The following is a 13,911-nucleotide window of genomic DNA, read 5'->3' on the forward strand; positions in this document are numbered from 1 at the left end:
CTTATGCTTGAAGAGCAAGAGTTCTTAACCACTAAGTCACCTCCCTCCTGCCGGAGCGAGTGAAATTCTCTCAGAGCAATGCCTCTGTAATTTCCTGAGCCATGCTCTATGCTTTAGAAAATAATTTGTTTCCCATGCCACCTTCCTTGCTCTCATTGAAGATGTCAGAAACAGCAATGTTATAGCCATGGCCATTTGAATAATTAATCTACCCTAAGCTCCTCATGATTTTGTTGGACCATCACACCAACTGCATGGACAACCTATTTCATAGTGAGTATGATAAGCATCAGGGAGATTGTTTTATCCAAAGTGAAGTCCTAGTGCTTGACTCTGGAAGACTAGACGCTGAAGTCCCCAGTTCCTCCCGGCAGACATACGTGTTGAGTCGCGCAACCAACATGCTCCTTCCAGACAGACTTCAAAGCCAACATGTGCTATTTACCAGAAATACAAAACAGAAAGTCATCAGCCTCTTTAACTGCTCACATATGAAATGAGATAGATGCCCAAGGATGACCTCACCTGTGAGCAGCCATTTCTGGGAAGTGTGTGAAATCAAGGCCAAACTTTAACTATACACAATCCAAAATATCTATTGATGGGGAAGGGGGTTCCCACTCCCACATCTTATTCAGTTCTGTTGCCTTCTGGTACCTACCTGTAAATCCAAGCTGAGTGACAGCACATCAGCTGTGTCAGTAGTCTTCAATGGATTCTGAGTGACAGCCTCGAATGTAACAAGTGCCTTCCAAGATCTGCTTCGTTTGGTCATTGGAGAACCTGCTCAGGACACGAAGCATTTAAAATATTCTCTCTTCCCACAGGGGAGCAATCTCCCTCATGTCACTGAGCTGGGAAGAAGAACGAACAGTCAGAGCCCGCCCTGAGGTGTGGACGCCTCACTCTGTGCACTCCTCATTAGGATGAGAAAATATTATCTTCAAGTTGTAAGGAGACTTTGTAAGGGGAAAAAAAACAAGCAAGATTATTTTTGACTACACAATCATTTCTGCTGTGTGAAGGGTTTCTGCTCACCAGCATCCCTCCAAATTTTGAATTTGTTTTAACTCTGATTCAAGGTTAGATTTGGAATATGAATTCTATTAAATAATAAAATAAATTTATGAATAGTAAAACCTTGGTTCCCCTCCCTCCCTGGGATTATAAATGTTTTGAATTCAGGCCAACATTTCCTTCTGTCAGAAATCACAGATAAATTGAATTCAGCCTTAGCCAAACCCTGTGGCTTCCCCCATTACAAATACTATGTTTTATTTAGTTTTAATTCCCATTTTACATGGTTCCTAGTCTATCACATATATTCAGATATTTGGTAAATTTTGATAACGCTAGTAATTCCAAGGCATATGGGGCAAGACTCCTGTTTAGGATGCAAAATTCATAAATATGAAATGCTATTTTTGCATCCCAACACCCAGGAGAAATGTAAACAGTCACTGTCCTCATGTTAGCAACTCTGTCTGGCTTTGTGTGTTACAGACAGACATGAATGGAAACACTGGAGTCACTTTGCTTTGTAAATGGCAAGAGAAATAAAACCAGCAGCAGAGCTTATTTAGTTTGAAAATTGTATTGATCTCCATCTTCTCTTATAATGCATTAGTCTGGGCACTGAACTAACTTCCTCTTCATCCAATTACGTGGAGCAAGGAAGAGAAAATGTACCTTCAGCCTCCCCATATGGAAGTTCTGCTACAACCTCACCTTCACATTTACCAAGGAAATTATGTTCTCATGCACAATTTGGAAGCATTCACAAAAATTAATCAGTTTCAAATGTATTGCATTAAAAAATCTACTGCCTTTTTTACGCGTACTGTAGAATTCTTTCAGGCGTTTCCATATGTCTTTACGGCTCTGTCTCTAAAATAGTAAAATCCTGCACTATGGTTTTGAACTTGGAATTTTGCTGAAGAAAATGATGTTTCTTCAAAACTAGTTACATCTGTGTCTTCATTCCCTGCACAAAGGCATAAAATAGTCACAGTTTTTAACCTCAAACCTTATTCTCTCCTATAAAAACCATTGAAAGGGAATAGATGAAAGTTGTCTTCCCCAGGCCTCCACTCTGGATCCTTTAAATCTGTACTTTCTGCTTACTCATTACAAAGCACCCAAACTTTCACATGTCAACCCTCAGACCATAGAAAGTTGGGCAGCTATCGGCTTCACCACTGAACGATGCTGTAACCCCCACACTCATGAAGAAAGGACATAAAACCACTGTGGTTCTACTTAAGCACATGAAGGAGGGTGATCTGAGCCATGCCCCACGCTGCCACATGTTTATGTCCTTGTTGGGGGACTCTGATTCTTAGAGTATGGACTGCCATGGGCTACAGGGATGTGTTTCTTTAGCACGCAGGTTCTCTCAGAAGGAACATTGAAGGTAAACTGTGCTCTGTACTCACCTTGGATCAATGGCGAGCTGCTTTGCCATTGTTAAGCGCTATCATATGAGAGGGAAAGTTGTACCTGTGGAAATATGCTTACCCAGACTACAACTTGATTAGCAATTAAAACCAGGCTTCCATGGACAGTCCTGTGTGTGGTCGGCTTGTTCTTCCTGATGGTTTGTTCCTTTTGGAGTCTCTTCTGCATTCCAAGGTCAGTGGAAGACACTGGGAAGGCAGAGGGAATGCCCCCCAACTTCAAAGTCCCAGGGCCATTTCTTCCCAGCTTTGTTAAGAATCTCTATTTTTTATGTACCATAGAACAACAAAAGAACATATGCCTACATTAAAAAAAGAAAGAATTTCTTTTTGCCAGCAATTATTCTAATGAGCCAGCTCAGCAGATCACATGTCCGAGAGGGGAATAGTTGGTTCTTGGGGATTTGATGCTAAAACAGCCACTATTCTTTCAGAATGACTAAACTTTTAAGTTAAAAGTCTGAGTTACATGTACGGATCTGGAATCCACTAAATTACTTCCTCTGACACATCCTCATTCCTCAGTCAGAGATAATTTGGTTATAATTGAGCTTCATAATTGAGCAACATGCAAATATGCTTTGTGAACGGATTTGCAACTACCAAAGTACACTTCCACCCAAAAAGCAGAATGCACACGTGTGTAGCACCCTTCCCTAACACACATCTTTATTCCACACTTGATTGAAGAAATAAAATAAATAAATCAAAGAAGCCTTGCTGGGTTCTAGTGGGAAACACATTTCAAACTCCAGACAGGGAGGAGAAAGAAAGCAATTGTGATTAATCACACTCATTACCGAGTCACTCTTCTGACCAGCACACGGTGTGGAAGGTCTCATTATTCCCTCCTGTAAGAAATCAGGGGAAATAAGTAAGTGGAATGCGGAAAAGGCGAACCCTTTGGTACATGTCTGAAGCTGGTAAAACTTTATTATTCAGGTGAGGCTGGGTGTCCCCTCTGGGTTTGCAGTGGTACCTGAGAACAGGCACACAGTGACTGAATTGTTTCAACTTATCCAAATAGCATTGAAATAGACTTAATTGTTGCACTAGAGGAAAAACCATGTGTCCCTAGAGACTATTAGTGGCATTTAAAAGGCTAAATGTATCATAAAACCTGTCTTTAACAGAATAAAATTGTACAGACCAACACAATTTTCGTTAATGTTTTCCACATTTCTTGAAATGAGAGAAAAAAGAGAGAAAGAAAAAAGAAAGAAGGAAAAAGAAAAAAAAGGAGACTGGCTGGAGGTTAGTCTCCCAAGCCACTGAATTTTAGGAGTATTTTAAATATACAAACCAAATATCTTTTAAAAAGTTAAGTGTAGTTTGAATAAAAACATTCCAATTTGAGAAGGTAAATTTAGTCCATGTTTCTTTTATAAAGTGGGATTTTAAACAAGAGTAAAGTTCCAGTCATCTCCTGTTCTGTGCCTTCAAAGTCACAGTGACTCCGTAGCCAGCCTCACTGACTATTTTTTTAATTTGGTTTTATTTTTCATTCTTGGAAAATACTTGTCCAACGTAGTTTTTCTATATTGCCTATGCTGTGCCTGGTGGACAAACACTGTGCTTCTCTCAAATGATATCCCAATAGAAAAGTGTGGAGAAAAGATTGAATCATTGCTTTTATTCTATCAAAGAGACAAAAGAGGATTCATTCTCACTAAAGGAGTTCAGTATATAATGGTGAATATAATGGTGGATATAATGGTGGGGGGGGCGGCAGACAAATAGCAACTCAAAGCTGGACTGTAAGGATGTTTTATTTATCTGTCCCTTCTTCTCGCCTGCTTGTATATCTGCTATTAAGAAAGCTCTTTCACATAACTTCTGTGAACATAATTGTGATGTTACACATTTAGTTGCTATAGAAATGTATGATGCAACGCTCTCTTCCCGTCACAGCCTATAACTTTTTCACATCTAACCTGAATATTTCTTCTGTCTCCACTAGTCCTTAGTGATCAAGGTGGGCAGGGGTGCAAAACAAAACAAAACTGTGGATATCACTTTGTTCTTTCTCTGGCCATTCTCAGAGTCGGGACATGTGGACGGAGATTTCCTGTAACTGAAATGTTAGGATTTCTTGCCCCTGCTTCAGTTCTCATTAAACTCCAGGTGAGGGCAAACAATGCCATCTTCTTTACTGTTAATCAGTAAATGAACATATAAGATGCACATTTCTAAAAGACACAGAAAATGTGACAAGTGACTGTGACAGAGGCAGGGCCACAGTGAGAGTCGAAGGTCGGCTAAGGCCTGATCTTTACAACAGAAACATCCCCCAGCACCCCATTGTTTATTTTGCCTTTTTTAAAAACTGTTGATTTACTTTTGAAGTAAGGTCTCAGCTATTCTGGGATGACTTTGAACTCACTAGGCAGTCAAGGATAACCTTGAACTCCTGAACCTCCTGCTTCTACCACTTCATTATAGACATGTGCCATCATGCCCAGTTATGGGCACTGGGGTTGAAGACCAAAGCTTTGCGCGTACCAGAAAAGCATTCTAGCACACCGGCACCAGGACCCCATTCTCAAGGACTGGCCAACCCTTGCTGTGGCTCTAGAACTTCCATGGAATGACAGCATGACAGCAGTGTTCGAAAACAGGTTAAGAAGTCAGGGAGCTGACAGCTGTTGGTTAGAGATGACCTTTCTCTTTTCTAGGAGACAGAATGGACACAGAGCACAGTAATATACTTCTTAGTGTGACTTTCCCAAGTCACATCTGAGCAGGAACACAGGTGAAGTAGCATGTCCCACAAGCCTGTGGGATCTCAGAGCAATGACATTTGCAGCCTCCAGACCCAAGAACAATCTTTGTTGCCAGCAGCAGGGAGCAAGGGTCAGTGGTGGCTGGCAAAGCTAGATTTGGTCTTTCAGCCAAGTTACTCTCCACCTTCCCACTGCCAACCTAAGACTCAAGGTCTTCTCCCAAGCCCAGCTCCCGTTTCTCTACCCATATGGACCTAGTGGGAACATGGGAAAGGCTTCACATTTTGTCACCTCTTGGTTTGAATTAAATTGTTCCCGATGCCTACTTTTGCTTTGCTTTCTCCACCATTATTTCTCATAAAAACTAATTTGTTTGCATGTGTGTGTGTGTGTGTGTGTACATGCTTATATATGTGTGTGTACATGAATATGAGAGTAAGGGTGGAGACCCAAGGATGGCAACTTCTGGATTGTTCCTCAAGAAACATTCGCCTTATTTTATTAAACAGGTTTTCTAATGGAAACTTCAAGCTCTCATTCAGTTTAGCTGGGTGGCCATCAAGCTTCAAGGATCCTCCTTTTGCTGCCTCTCCAACATGGGGACTGCAAGCATGTATGCCCGGCTGTTTACATGTATGCTGAGTACTGAACTCGGATCCTAGAGCTTACATGGGTCTTCTTCTCCACCTTTAAAACCTACTTTATCTCCCCATATCCATTTGGGAGCCATCTTTACCACCACGGCAATCTTAGTGCTGTGGCCGGAGTGATCGACCCACCATCCGTCTTTGCCTGTGTAGCTTCACTCATCTCGTTGGCTTGTCATCTTTTTGTAGGAGAAGAATACGCCTCTCTCCCTTCTTCATCTCTAGCCTCTTGAAGGTGAGAACCAGGTTGCTATCACCCTTGAAGCTCCCAGAGTGCCTTGTATGGGATCTACTTCTATGAAGCTTTCCACTTAGGGGAAGAGATCTCCTGTCCAGATCCCAGTCCTGAAAACCTACTTGCTTCCTCAGATCCATGAGCACACCAGCATTTACAGGATGCAGTATGTTCTTCTAAACCCCCATAGACTGTGCACCAACCCCTGAAACCATTCCTTAATATTATTTCCTATTATCCAGGGAACACATGTTTTTTGAATTGATGGATTTAAATATATACTGGCCCTGAATTTAGTTGCTTTTCTCACCAGTTTAGGGAGAGAATCAGATTCCACTATTCCCTGTACTCATATATATTCTCCCTGATGTGCACCATAGAAAGGATTTCTGAAAGCCCCTGAAAGACACATAATAAATCCACTGCGTCTCCTTTCTTACGGTTTTGTGCTCTATTCAGAAATACAACAGTTCTGTTTCATGTTTGTATTCCCTTAAGCATAGCATGTAAATAGTGAGTAAATATTTATTGAATTCAAGATGAAGAATGCAAGGAAGCGGGGGAGAAGGAAGAGAGGGAAAACGGAGGGAGGGATAAGGGAAGAAATAGTACATCATTTCCCATTTTATTTTAATTGCTAATCAGATACACAGCCCTCTCCTCTTGGTTTCAAGGCCCAGTGGGAGCTTTGTGCTGTGATTTTTGGTGTAGATTATGAAGAAGCCACAGGATGAGTCACTGAAAAGGAAACTCAAAGGTTTCGTATTTTAAGATGAGGCAGAAGGCAGCTATAATTATGACTGCTCACTGTTGTCAACAGACAAAATGTATTCTCTCCTTTCACAAACTCCAAGGTATTTTATTGTGAGTGATACACAAGTTCATTTGCAATCTACAGATGCCCAAACCATTCTTCTTGAGCTGTTCTTCTAAGTACTTCCCTCACCAATGGTGTTTGGGGGCACCTTACTTTTCTCACTGCTCTAAATAAAAAAAAAAAAACAATTAACTTCCTTCTAACTTCAGGTGAAATTCTCTAGGTCAAGACAGAGGTGGCTGCAGAATCACAAGAAGTAACACCTTGTACAACTCCTTCCAGCAGCAGTGTCCACCCCTCTGCAGTGCTGAAGGTTAATGCTGGTCTTGCAGGGAATGCTGCCTGTATGGGTAGCAAGATCATGAAGGAAAATCTCATTTGTGTTGGGTAGCTCCGGAAGATGCATCCATACTCCCATTGTATTGTGAAATGAATCAGGGTGGTTGGAACAATGGAGCTCTCCAATGCGCAATCCCAAGGAGGTAACAGCTTGATGCTTGATGGCTTGATCACTTGATCAGCAACATATTGCTCTCTCTCTCTCTCTCTCTCTCTCTCTCTCTCTCTCTCTCTCTCTCTCTCTCTCTCTCTCTCTCTCTGTTTCTCCCCCATCTGCCTCCGCCTCTCCCTCCCCCCCTCTCTCTGCACTGCATGGTTTCATAGTTTACAAAACTACAAAAGGCTATCATGCTGGGTTACTGTGCTTCAGCTTCAAACTGCACACATTTCAATAGTCACTTTACCCATTGTACAGATGTGTCAGGAGAAGGATTGGTGGATGACAAAGCTAGAGTTACAAACAAAGTATCAGACTCCATGATTGCTTTCAGTACAAATGGCATGCTCTAGCTTTTAAGATTTAGGTGATGCATTTTTCCTTTTGAAAGTATTTGTAAGAGAGAAACGCATGAACACAAGTCCCCAGGACCACAAATTATGCAGTGGGATGTTCTGTGTTTGGGGAAGTTGCAGGGCTTAACATACCTGGAATACAATTTATAAGCTTCACCTTGGGAAAACCACCTTCTAGACCATGGCATCTCAGCTGCCGGGTAAGCATTAGACAATGCCTTTTTAAATGACTGTGATTTTTCATTGGTATTCATGGGTATTCAATGATTTCACTGTTGAATTCAGAATCATGACCTGATGAAAACCAGTCCACGTTTGCGTGTTCAGATGATAGTTCGAGCTGAAGTTTCTCATTCATCTTGGGAATATTTTCAGGAATGCAGATACTCAGCAGTGAGATGTCCTGAGCGTGCAGATACCAACTGTCCTTTCATCTGCTCTGTCACAGGCTTTTCCTTTTGCGGGTACAACTGGTCTCCATCACTTTCCTCAGCACATCTTCCTGCTTTGGAGCTGAAAGGTGAGCGTACTCCTTCCTTAGTAAGGACTGACATTTAGGAGTGTCATTTAGTGAACTGGTGTCACCAGCAGTTATTTCATTCAAATGTCCTTTTCAGAAGAATGCCCCTAACAAACTAGGACATGGACATACACGAGTCACTCAAATTCCTTACTTGTTGCAAGGGACTTTGCAAGCTTTTTAAGATGTGTCTCCCCTCCCATTGCAGATAGTGTGAGGAGAGTGTGTGCTGCTTTTTTGTTAAAGTGTGTGTGTGTGTGTGTGTGTGTGTGTGTGTGTGTGTGTGTGTGGTGTCTGGGTTTGTTCACTCAGGTGGAGGCACCCATGGTGGCCAGAGGCGTGGGCACCTCATAGGCTGAGAGTAGCATGTGGTTGGTTGTGAGCTGTCCATCACAGGCGCTGGGAAACAAGCTTGCATCCTTTGAAAAAGCAGCAAACACAATTAACTGCTGAAGCATTTCTTGATCCCGTTTGTGTTGCCGTTAAAACTATACATTAATCGCTGTGTTGAAATTATGCCCATTAATTAATAATTAGACCAATATAGTCATGATAAAGAATTTTTATGTAAGAAGTAAATGTGAGTGATCAGAAAGACCACTGGCACCTTCAATCCCTAATTGTATTAGAATTTTAAATGTGTTAAATTATTTAGTATTTCTCTTTTTGCACCAACCAGTGTCCCCTATGTTAAAAAAAATTTAAACTTTTATTAACTTGTGTTTGTTACATGTTATAATGGGGTTCGATGTAACACTTCTGTACATAACAAATAGCATGCATTGATAAAAATGAGCAGATTTTTATTTATTGAAGTATGCCTCAAGAAAAAGTGAAAATGCACCAAAACGCAGATATAAGTAAAATGCTCCCATAATAGGAAACAATTGAGATACGCCTACATTTTCTTTGAGTCTTTCCTCCATTTTTTCTTAAGATTTTCTTCTAAGTCACTTTATGTCAATACTAATACATATTATGTGGGTCAATGGCCATAGCTGTGTAACTGAAATACACTGAGATGTTTTTTTAAGATTCTGTTATGATGAATGTGTCCAAAAAAGCATACACACATTTTTTTCACAATAGTACATTCTAACATATCCTTATAGAACAGAAACATTTGTTGGTACATGTTTCTCCATTACTATAAAATATTGCATGCATTTCTAAAAGTATTTTCCCATACCCTCTTTTCCCACACCCTGTTTCCCCATACCCTGTTTTCCTATACACTATTTTCCCACATACTATTTGTCAAAGACGGTGACACTCACTCTAGCTTTCAATGACATCTATGTCTTTTTTGAAAAAAAAACAAACATTTTTATTTTCACACAATAAAATGTAGCAGTTTCTTTTTTCCCAGTTTTCTTTGTAATTTTAGGTCGAGAAATTATGTTTTGGGTATTTTTAGTGAAATTATTGCTTCACAGGGCGGAGATGCGGTCCTGAAGGGAATAGCTGTGACCTTGAATAATTTCAGGCTACTCTCCCTACAGGGTTTGAATGTTCCAATCTTTTGCAGCCATGACGATGTGAAGTGCAATGATCTTAAGCTTTCTAATTTCTCTTATAGTGCTCAAAATCTGCCCGGCTTTGTCACAGAAAGCTTGGAGATGCTGTGTCTAAAGAAGGGACAGAGCCGTGGCTGTCCCTATGTTTGAGGAATCATTTATCACAGGTTGCTGTCTGGTCGTCCTGTGGAGGGATCTGAACTTCTAGCTCACACAGGACGTGTTCGTCTGCTGTGTCCCATCCAAGTAGCACTCCAGCAGAACATTTCCTGCGCCATAGTGAGCCTGTCACTTCCGAGAGCTGTGGTATATCATCGCTAGCTCTTCTGTTTCCAATATGTCACAGACTTAAAAACTGTAAAGGACGTCCTTGAAAACACACTTCTTAAAGCATGACAATATTTTTGGGGAGAACTTCTAATATGGAATGTTGAGACTGAAGGCTTTGAATTATGTAACTTTGTTCCCATTTTCAATGTACTTAGACTCTGGGTTAGAGTGTGCTATCCATTTGCAATGTTTGGCTTTTCAATTTTAGTTTGGCTAAACACTATTCTATCATTAAAGTGTGTATGTGTAATAATACTTTAGGTAAAATATGTGTCCCGTGAATGCTTTATATGTTACTGTCCACAGTTTGGTTAAAGATTTCTTTCCTGAGGGAATGGAGAAATGTCATAATTTATAATCCCAAATATATATATACACATATGTATACATACATACATGATACATACATATTTGATGGAAGAAAAAAAATGATCCCTTCCTTACCGTCATTTTACTGAAAAGGTAAACTTCAAATTTTATCCATGAAGCTGTGGATATCAAATTGTGTATTTTTGATCAAATAAACTTTATGAGAAACTTGATTTGAAGTTTTTTCATTAATTTTACATGTGGAAAAAAATTTTTGACTTGGAGACTGTACATACATATTTCCCTCCCTCAGTTGTGTTTTCTTTCCTTTTCTATTTTAATTTGACTTATTCAGAACTCTTTCTGGTTTCTTGTTTGTTTGTTTTGGTTTTGATTTTTGTTTTTTGTTTTTGTTTTTCGAGACAGGGTTTCGATAGGTATTGTTTTGGAGGCTGTCCTGGAACTCACTCTGTAGACCAGGCTGGCCTCGAACTCACAGAGATCCTCCTGCCTCTGCCTCCCGAGTGCTGGGACTGAAAGCATGCGCCACCAATGCCTGGCGAACTCTTTCTGGTTTACAGTGAGGGTTAACTGTTTTCTCTCAACCCTTTAGTCACCAACCAAGCAAGTCTGCCTGTCCTTTCCTTCCCATCGTCACTTAAGCAAACTTCAGATCCTCACGCAGCGCTTTCTCGAGACCATCGCTTGCATTTCACTGTGTCTTCTTCAATTTTTTCTCCAGTTTTATTTGCCTCGATGACACAGAAGAATAAAATATTTTTCTAGAACTCAAGGCATCAAAAAACAAACAAACAAACAAAAAACTGCACACAACGTAGTCGACGGACAAAATCATCTGCCCCTGTGGCCACAGCTGCCTGTGAGGAGAGGTAGCTGCTGACAGGTAGATGGGAGTTGTCTGGTGCTCTCAGTTCTCAGACAGACGGATGGTGGGGAGACCCGGACTCCATGGCCCAGACTAGAGAAAGCTGAGACGGGGACTGACCGCTGCTTCCACGCCTTGCAGAGAACACACGCCCAGTGCCTCTGAAGAAAATGTCCCGTTTCCTGGGTTGAGTAAAAGGCAGACACAGAGCATTCAGGTATTCAGAAGACTGGTGTCTAATAGGTAAAGTCTCTTTGTGCAAACCCCATGTTCTTTCCCTCCCTAGGCATCCGTGTCCTACTGCTTGGCAACTTGGGTATTTCTGCTGCGTTGATGCCCAGTGGACTGGGAGAAGGCACGCTTTCCGTCTGTTTAACTGTACGTCATGACGCTTCTGCTTTTCAACAACATTTCTGCCAACTGAAAGACCCGGGGCAGGGTTTGCTACGTTTCCCTAGCTGTCAAGTTGATGTCACAGTCTTTGTCCCTTGAAATAAGCTCCGTCTTTCAAACTGAATTATCTGCCAGGTCCCGGGAAGCCTCACCGAGCTCATCTCAAGTGCTTGAGTTGCTAAACGGATCCTATGCCAGCTAGTATGGTGCTGTCTCCTAGTCTCTGCATCACTCCAGATTTGGGGGCAGTTTAAACGAACCCCTGATACGCGGTGGGCAGGGGACAGTTTCCTGTCGTTGGCCTTATAAGCAGGGAAAAGATTTCCAAGGCAGAGTTTCTTTTGCGCTGTCCCTGTGCTCTGCACCCTTCCCAACTGTTGGGTCGTGCCGGCACTGGAGGGTGGGCATCCGCCAGCTGACCCCCAGCGGAGACTTTTGAGAGCGATCGATCATCCTCAGCCACTGTGGGTCTTAGGAGAACTTAGCCGCCACCCTCTGGTGGACGTGTTAATTGACTTTGTTTTACCACTTAAAATTATTATCCAACACTTATGATCTTTTACATGTTTTTAATTAATCTCATTAAAGTTGTTGGAATTATTTCAAATTAAATATACTTAGTTTATTTTAAATCAGAAAATAAATAACTTAGGGACTACTAGATTGTCTGAAGTCTTATGTGGCTAATTTGAGCCCCTTTCCCAGTGAGTGGTACCAGAGAGCTATGATCAGGATATTGTGAGCTGGAGAAACCTACCTCTCACGTTTACAGGGACAAGTGACCAAAGGACAGATCTAGGCCACAGGCCAACCCTTTTCATAGCGGATGTCTTAGTATTTTGCTAACCAGGTTATCACTAGCAGCCTATGCTGTCACAATTTGTTTTTCGTTTGTTTTTTTTTTTTTTCTCTTTGACTATTGTTCAGGAGAAGTATGCCATCTTCTGAGAGTAGGAACTAGAGTTTGCCTCGCCTTCTCTCCATGTTGGTTTTGAAAAGCATTACTTAGTCTCTGGAGTGTCAGGCCTCCTTTCTGACTCGGCTGCTGTTTCAGCCTCAATACCACGCAGTACCACTGTGGGATCTGCTCCTCCTTTTTCATGATTTTATTTTATTTTCGCATTTCATCTATCATGGTGCTGGCTCATCTGCAATTTGCGGTCTTCCCCACTAGCATTTCATGTTTCGTCTGTATAATCTGCCTCCATCCCCTTCTGCCCCCATTCCCACTGCTCATGCACCTAAATCATGTTTTATTTCTGTCCCGGAAGGCCTTATGGTAATTAAATAATGGTGTTTCTTCTGATATTTCTAGGAACACTTTATTATTTTATAGTAGACATATTGGATACTGTGAATTGAAATGGACTTCGGGCAATTGCTTACTTTCAATATTGGTCTGTCATTAGGCTATATGTCTAAAGGACAAAAATCAGGAGTCTTCTACATTCTGATGCCATGGATATAGTTGAAGCTAAGACTGCCTGTCTGTGAAGGCAGAGTCACACGCTGTAACTGCATATCTGGATAGCTCCTCTTTTGGCAAACAAGGAGCAGACAATGGTGTTAAGGAAAATGTTTGCTGTGACAGGTAAACCTATCAAATAATGCCATACCGGGTGGAGATGCCCTAGCAGTTCCCTGTATTCATAGGGGACATGCTCCAAGCCCTCTATCCCACCAAGGATTCCTTAATCTGCAAGAGATACCAATTATAAGTACTGTGTTTCCTTAATGCACAGATATCTGTGATGTAAAGCTCAATTCATGAACTAGGCATGGTAAGATACTAACAATAATTCATAAAATAAAAACATTCTAAGGATATACTATAATAAAAATCACTTAGATGTAGGAATTATTTATTTCTATAATATTCTGTTTAACATACTCAGACAGGTTAAACTTAGGTAAATCAAATGGCAAAGAACGACAGACTGATGTATTGGTCTTCAACTATAATGACTGTGATATAATTTAAAACAAAAACAAAAGGCACTCCCACATGGGGAGGCAGCCTGGGGTGGAACAGGAAGTGGGGTGGGGAGAAGGGGGCTCCATTTGGAGACATGGGCCCTCCACATCTGGAGTTCCTCATTCATAAAACCCGGACTTCATCCAGCAATTGTTCTGATCACGTTAGACACTCCCTGCCAAGTACCTGGTCTCCACGGAGACTCAGAATCATTGCTTTCTTTTCTTCTGAACCTCGAAGGGCTGGCCAGG

General features: G+C 41.3%; 1 non-coding gene across 1 annotated transcript; it reads right to left on the bottom strand.

Moving 5' to 3' along the window:
* Nucleotides 1-7,774: 7,774 nt before the first annotated feature.
* Nucleotides 7,775-7,938, bottom strand: LOC121144402. The gene has a single exon (XR_005881765.1). It is a non-coding gene; the product is annotated as a U1 spliceosomal RNA (small nuclear RNA).
* Nucleotides 7,939-13,911: the final 5,973 nt, after the last annotated feature.

Source organism: Mesocricetus auratus, unplaced genomic scaffold, assembly GCF_017639785.1.
Source record: "Mesocricetus auratus isolate SY011 unplaced genomic scaffold, BCM_Maur_2.0 Super-Scaffold_100015, whole genome shotgun sequence".
Classification (NCBI taxonomy): Eukaryota; Metazoa; Chordata; class Mammalia; order Rodentia; family Cricetidae; genus Mesocricetus; species Mesocricetus auratus.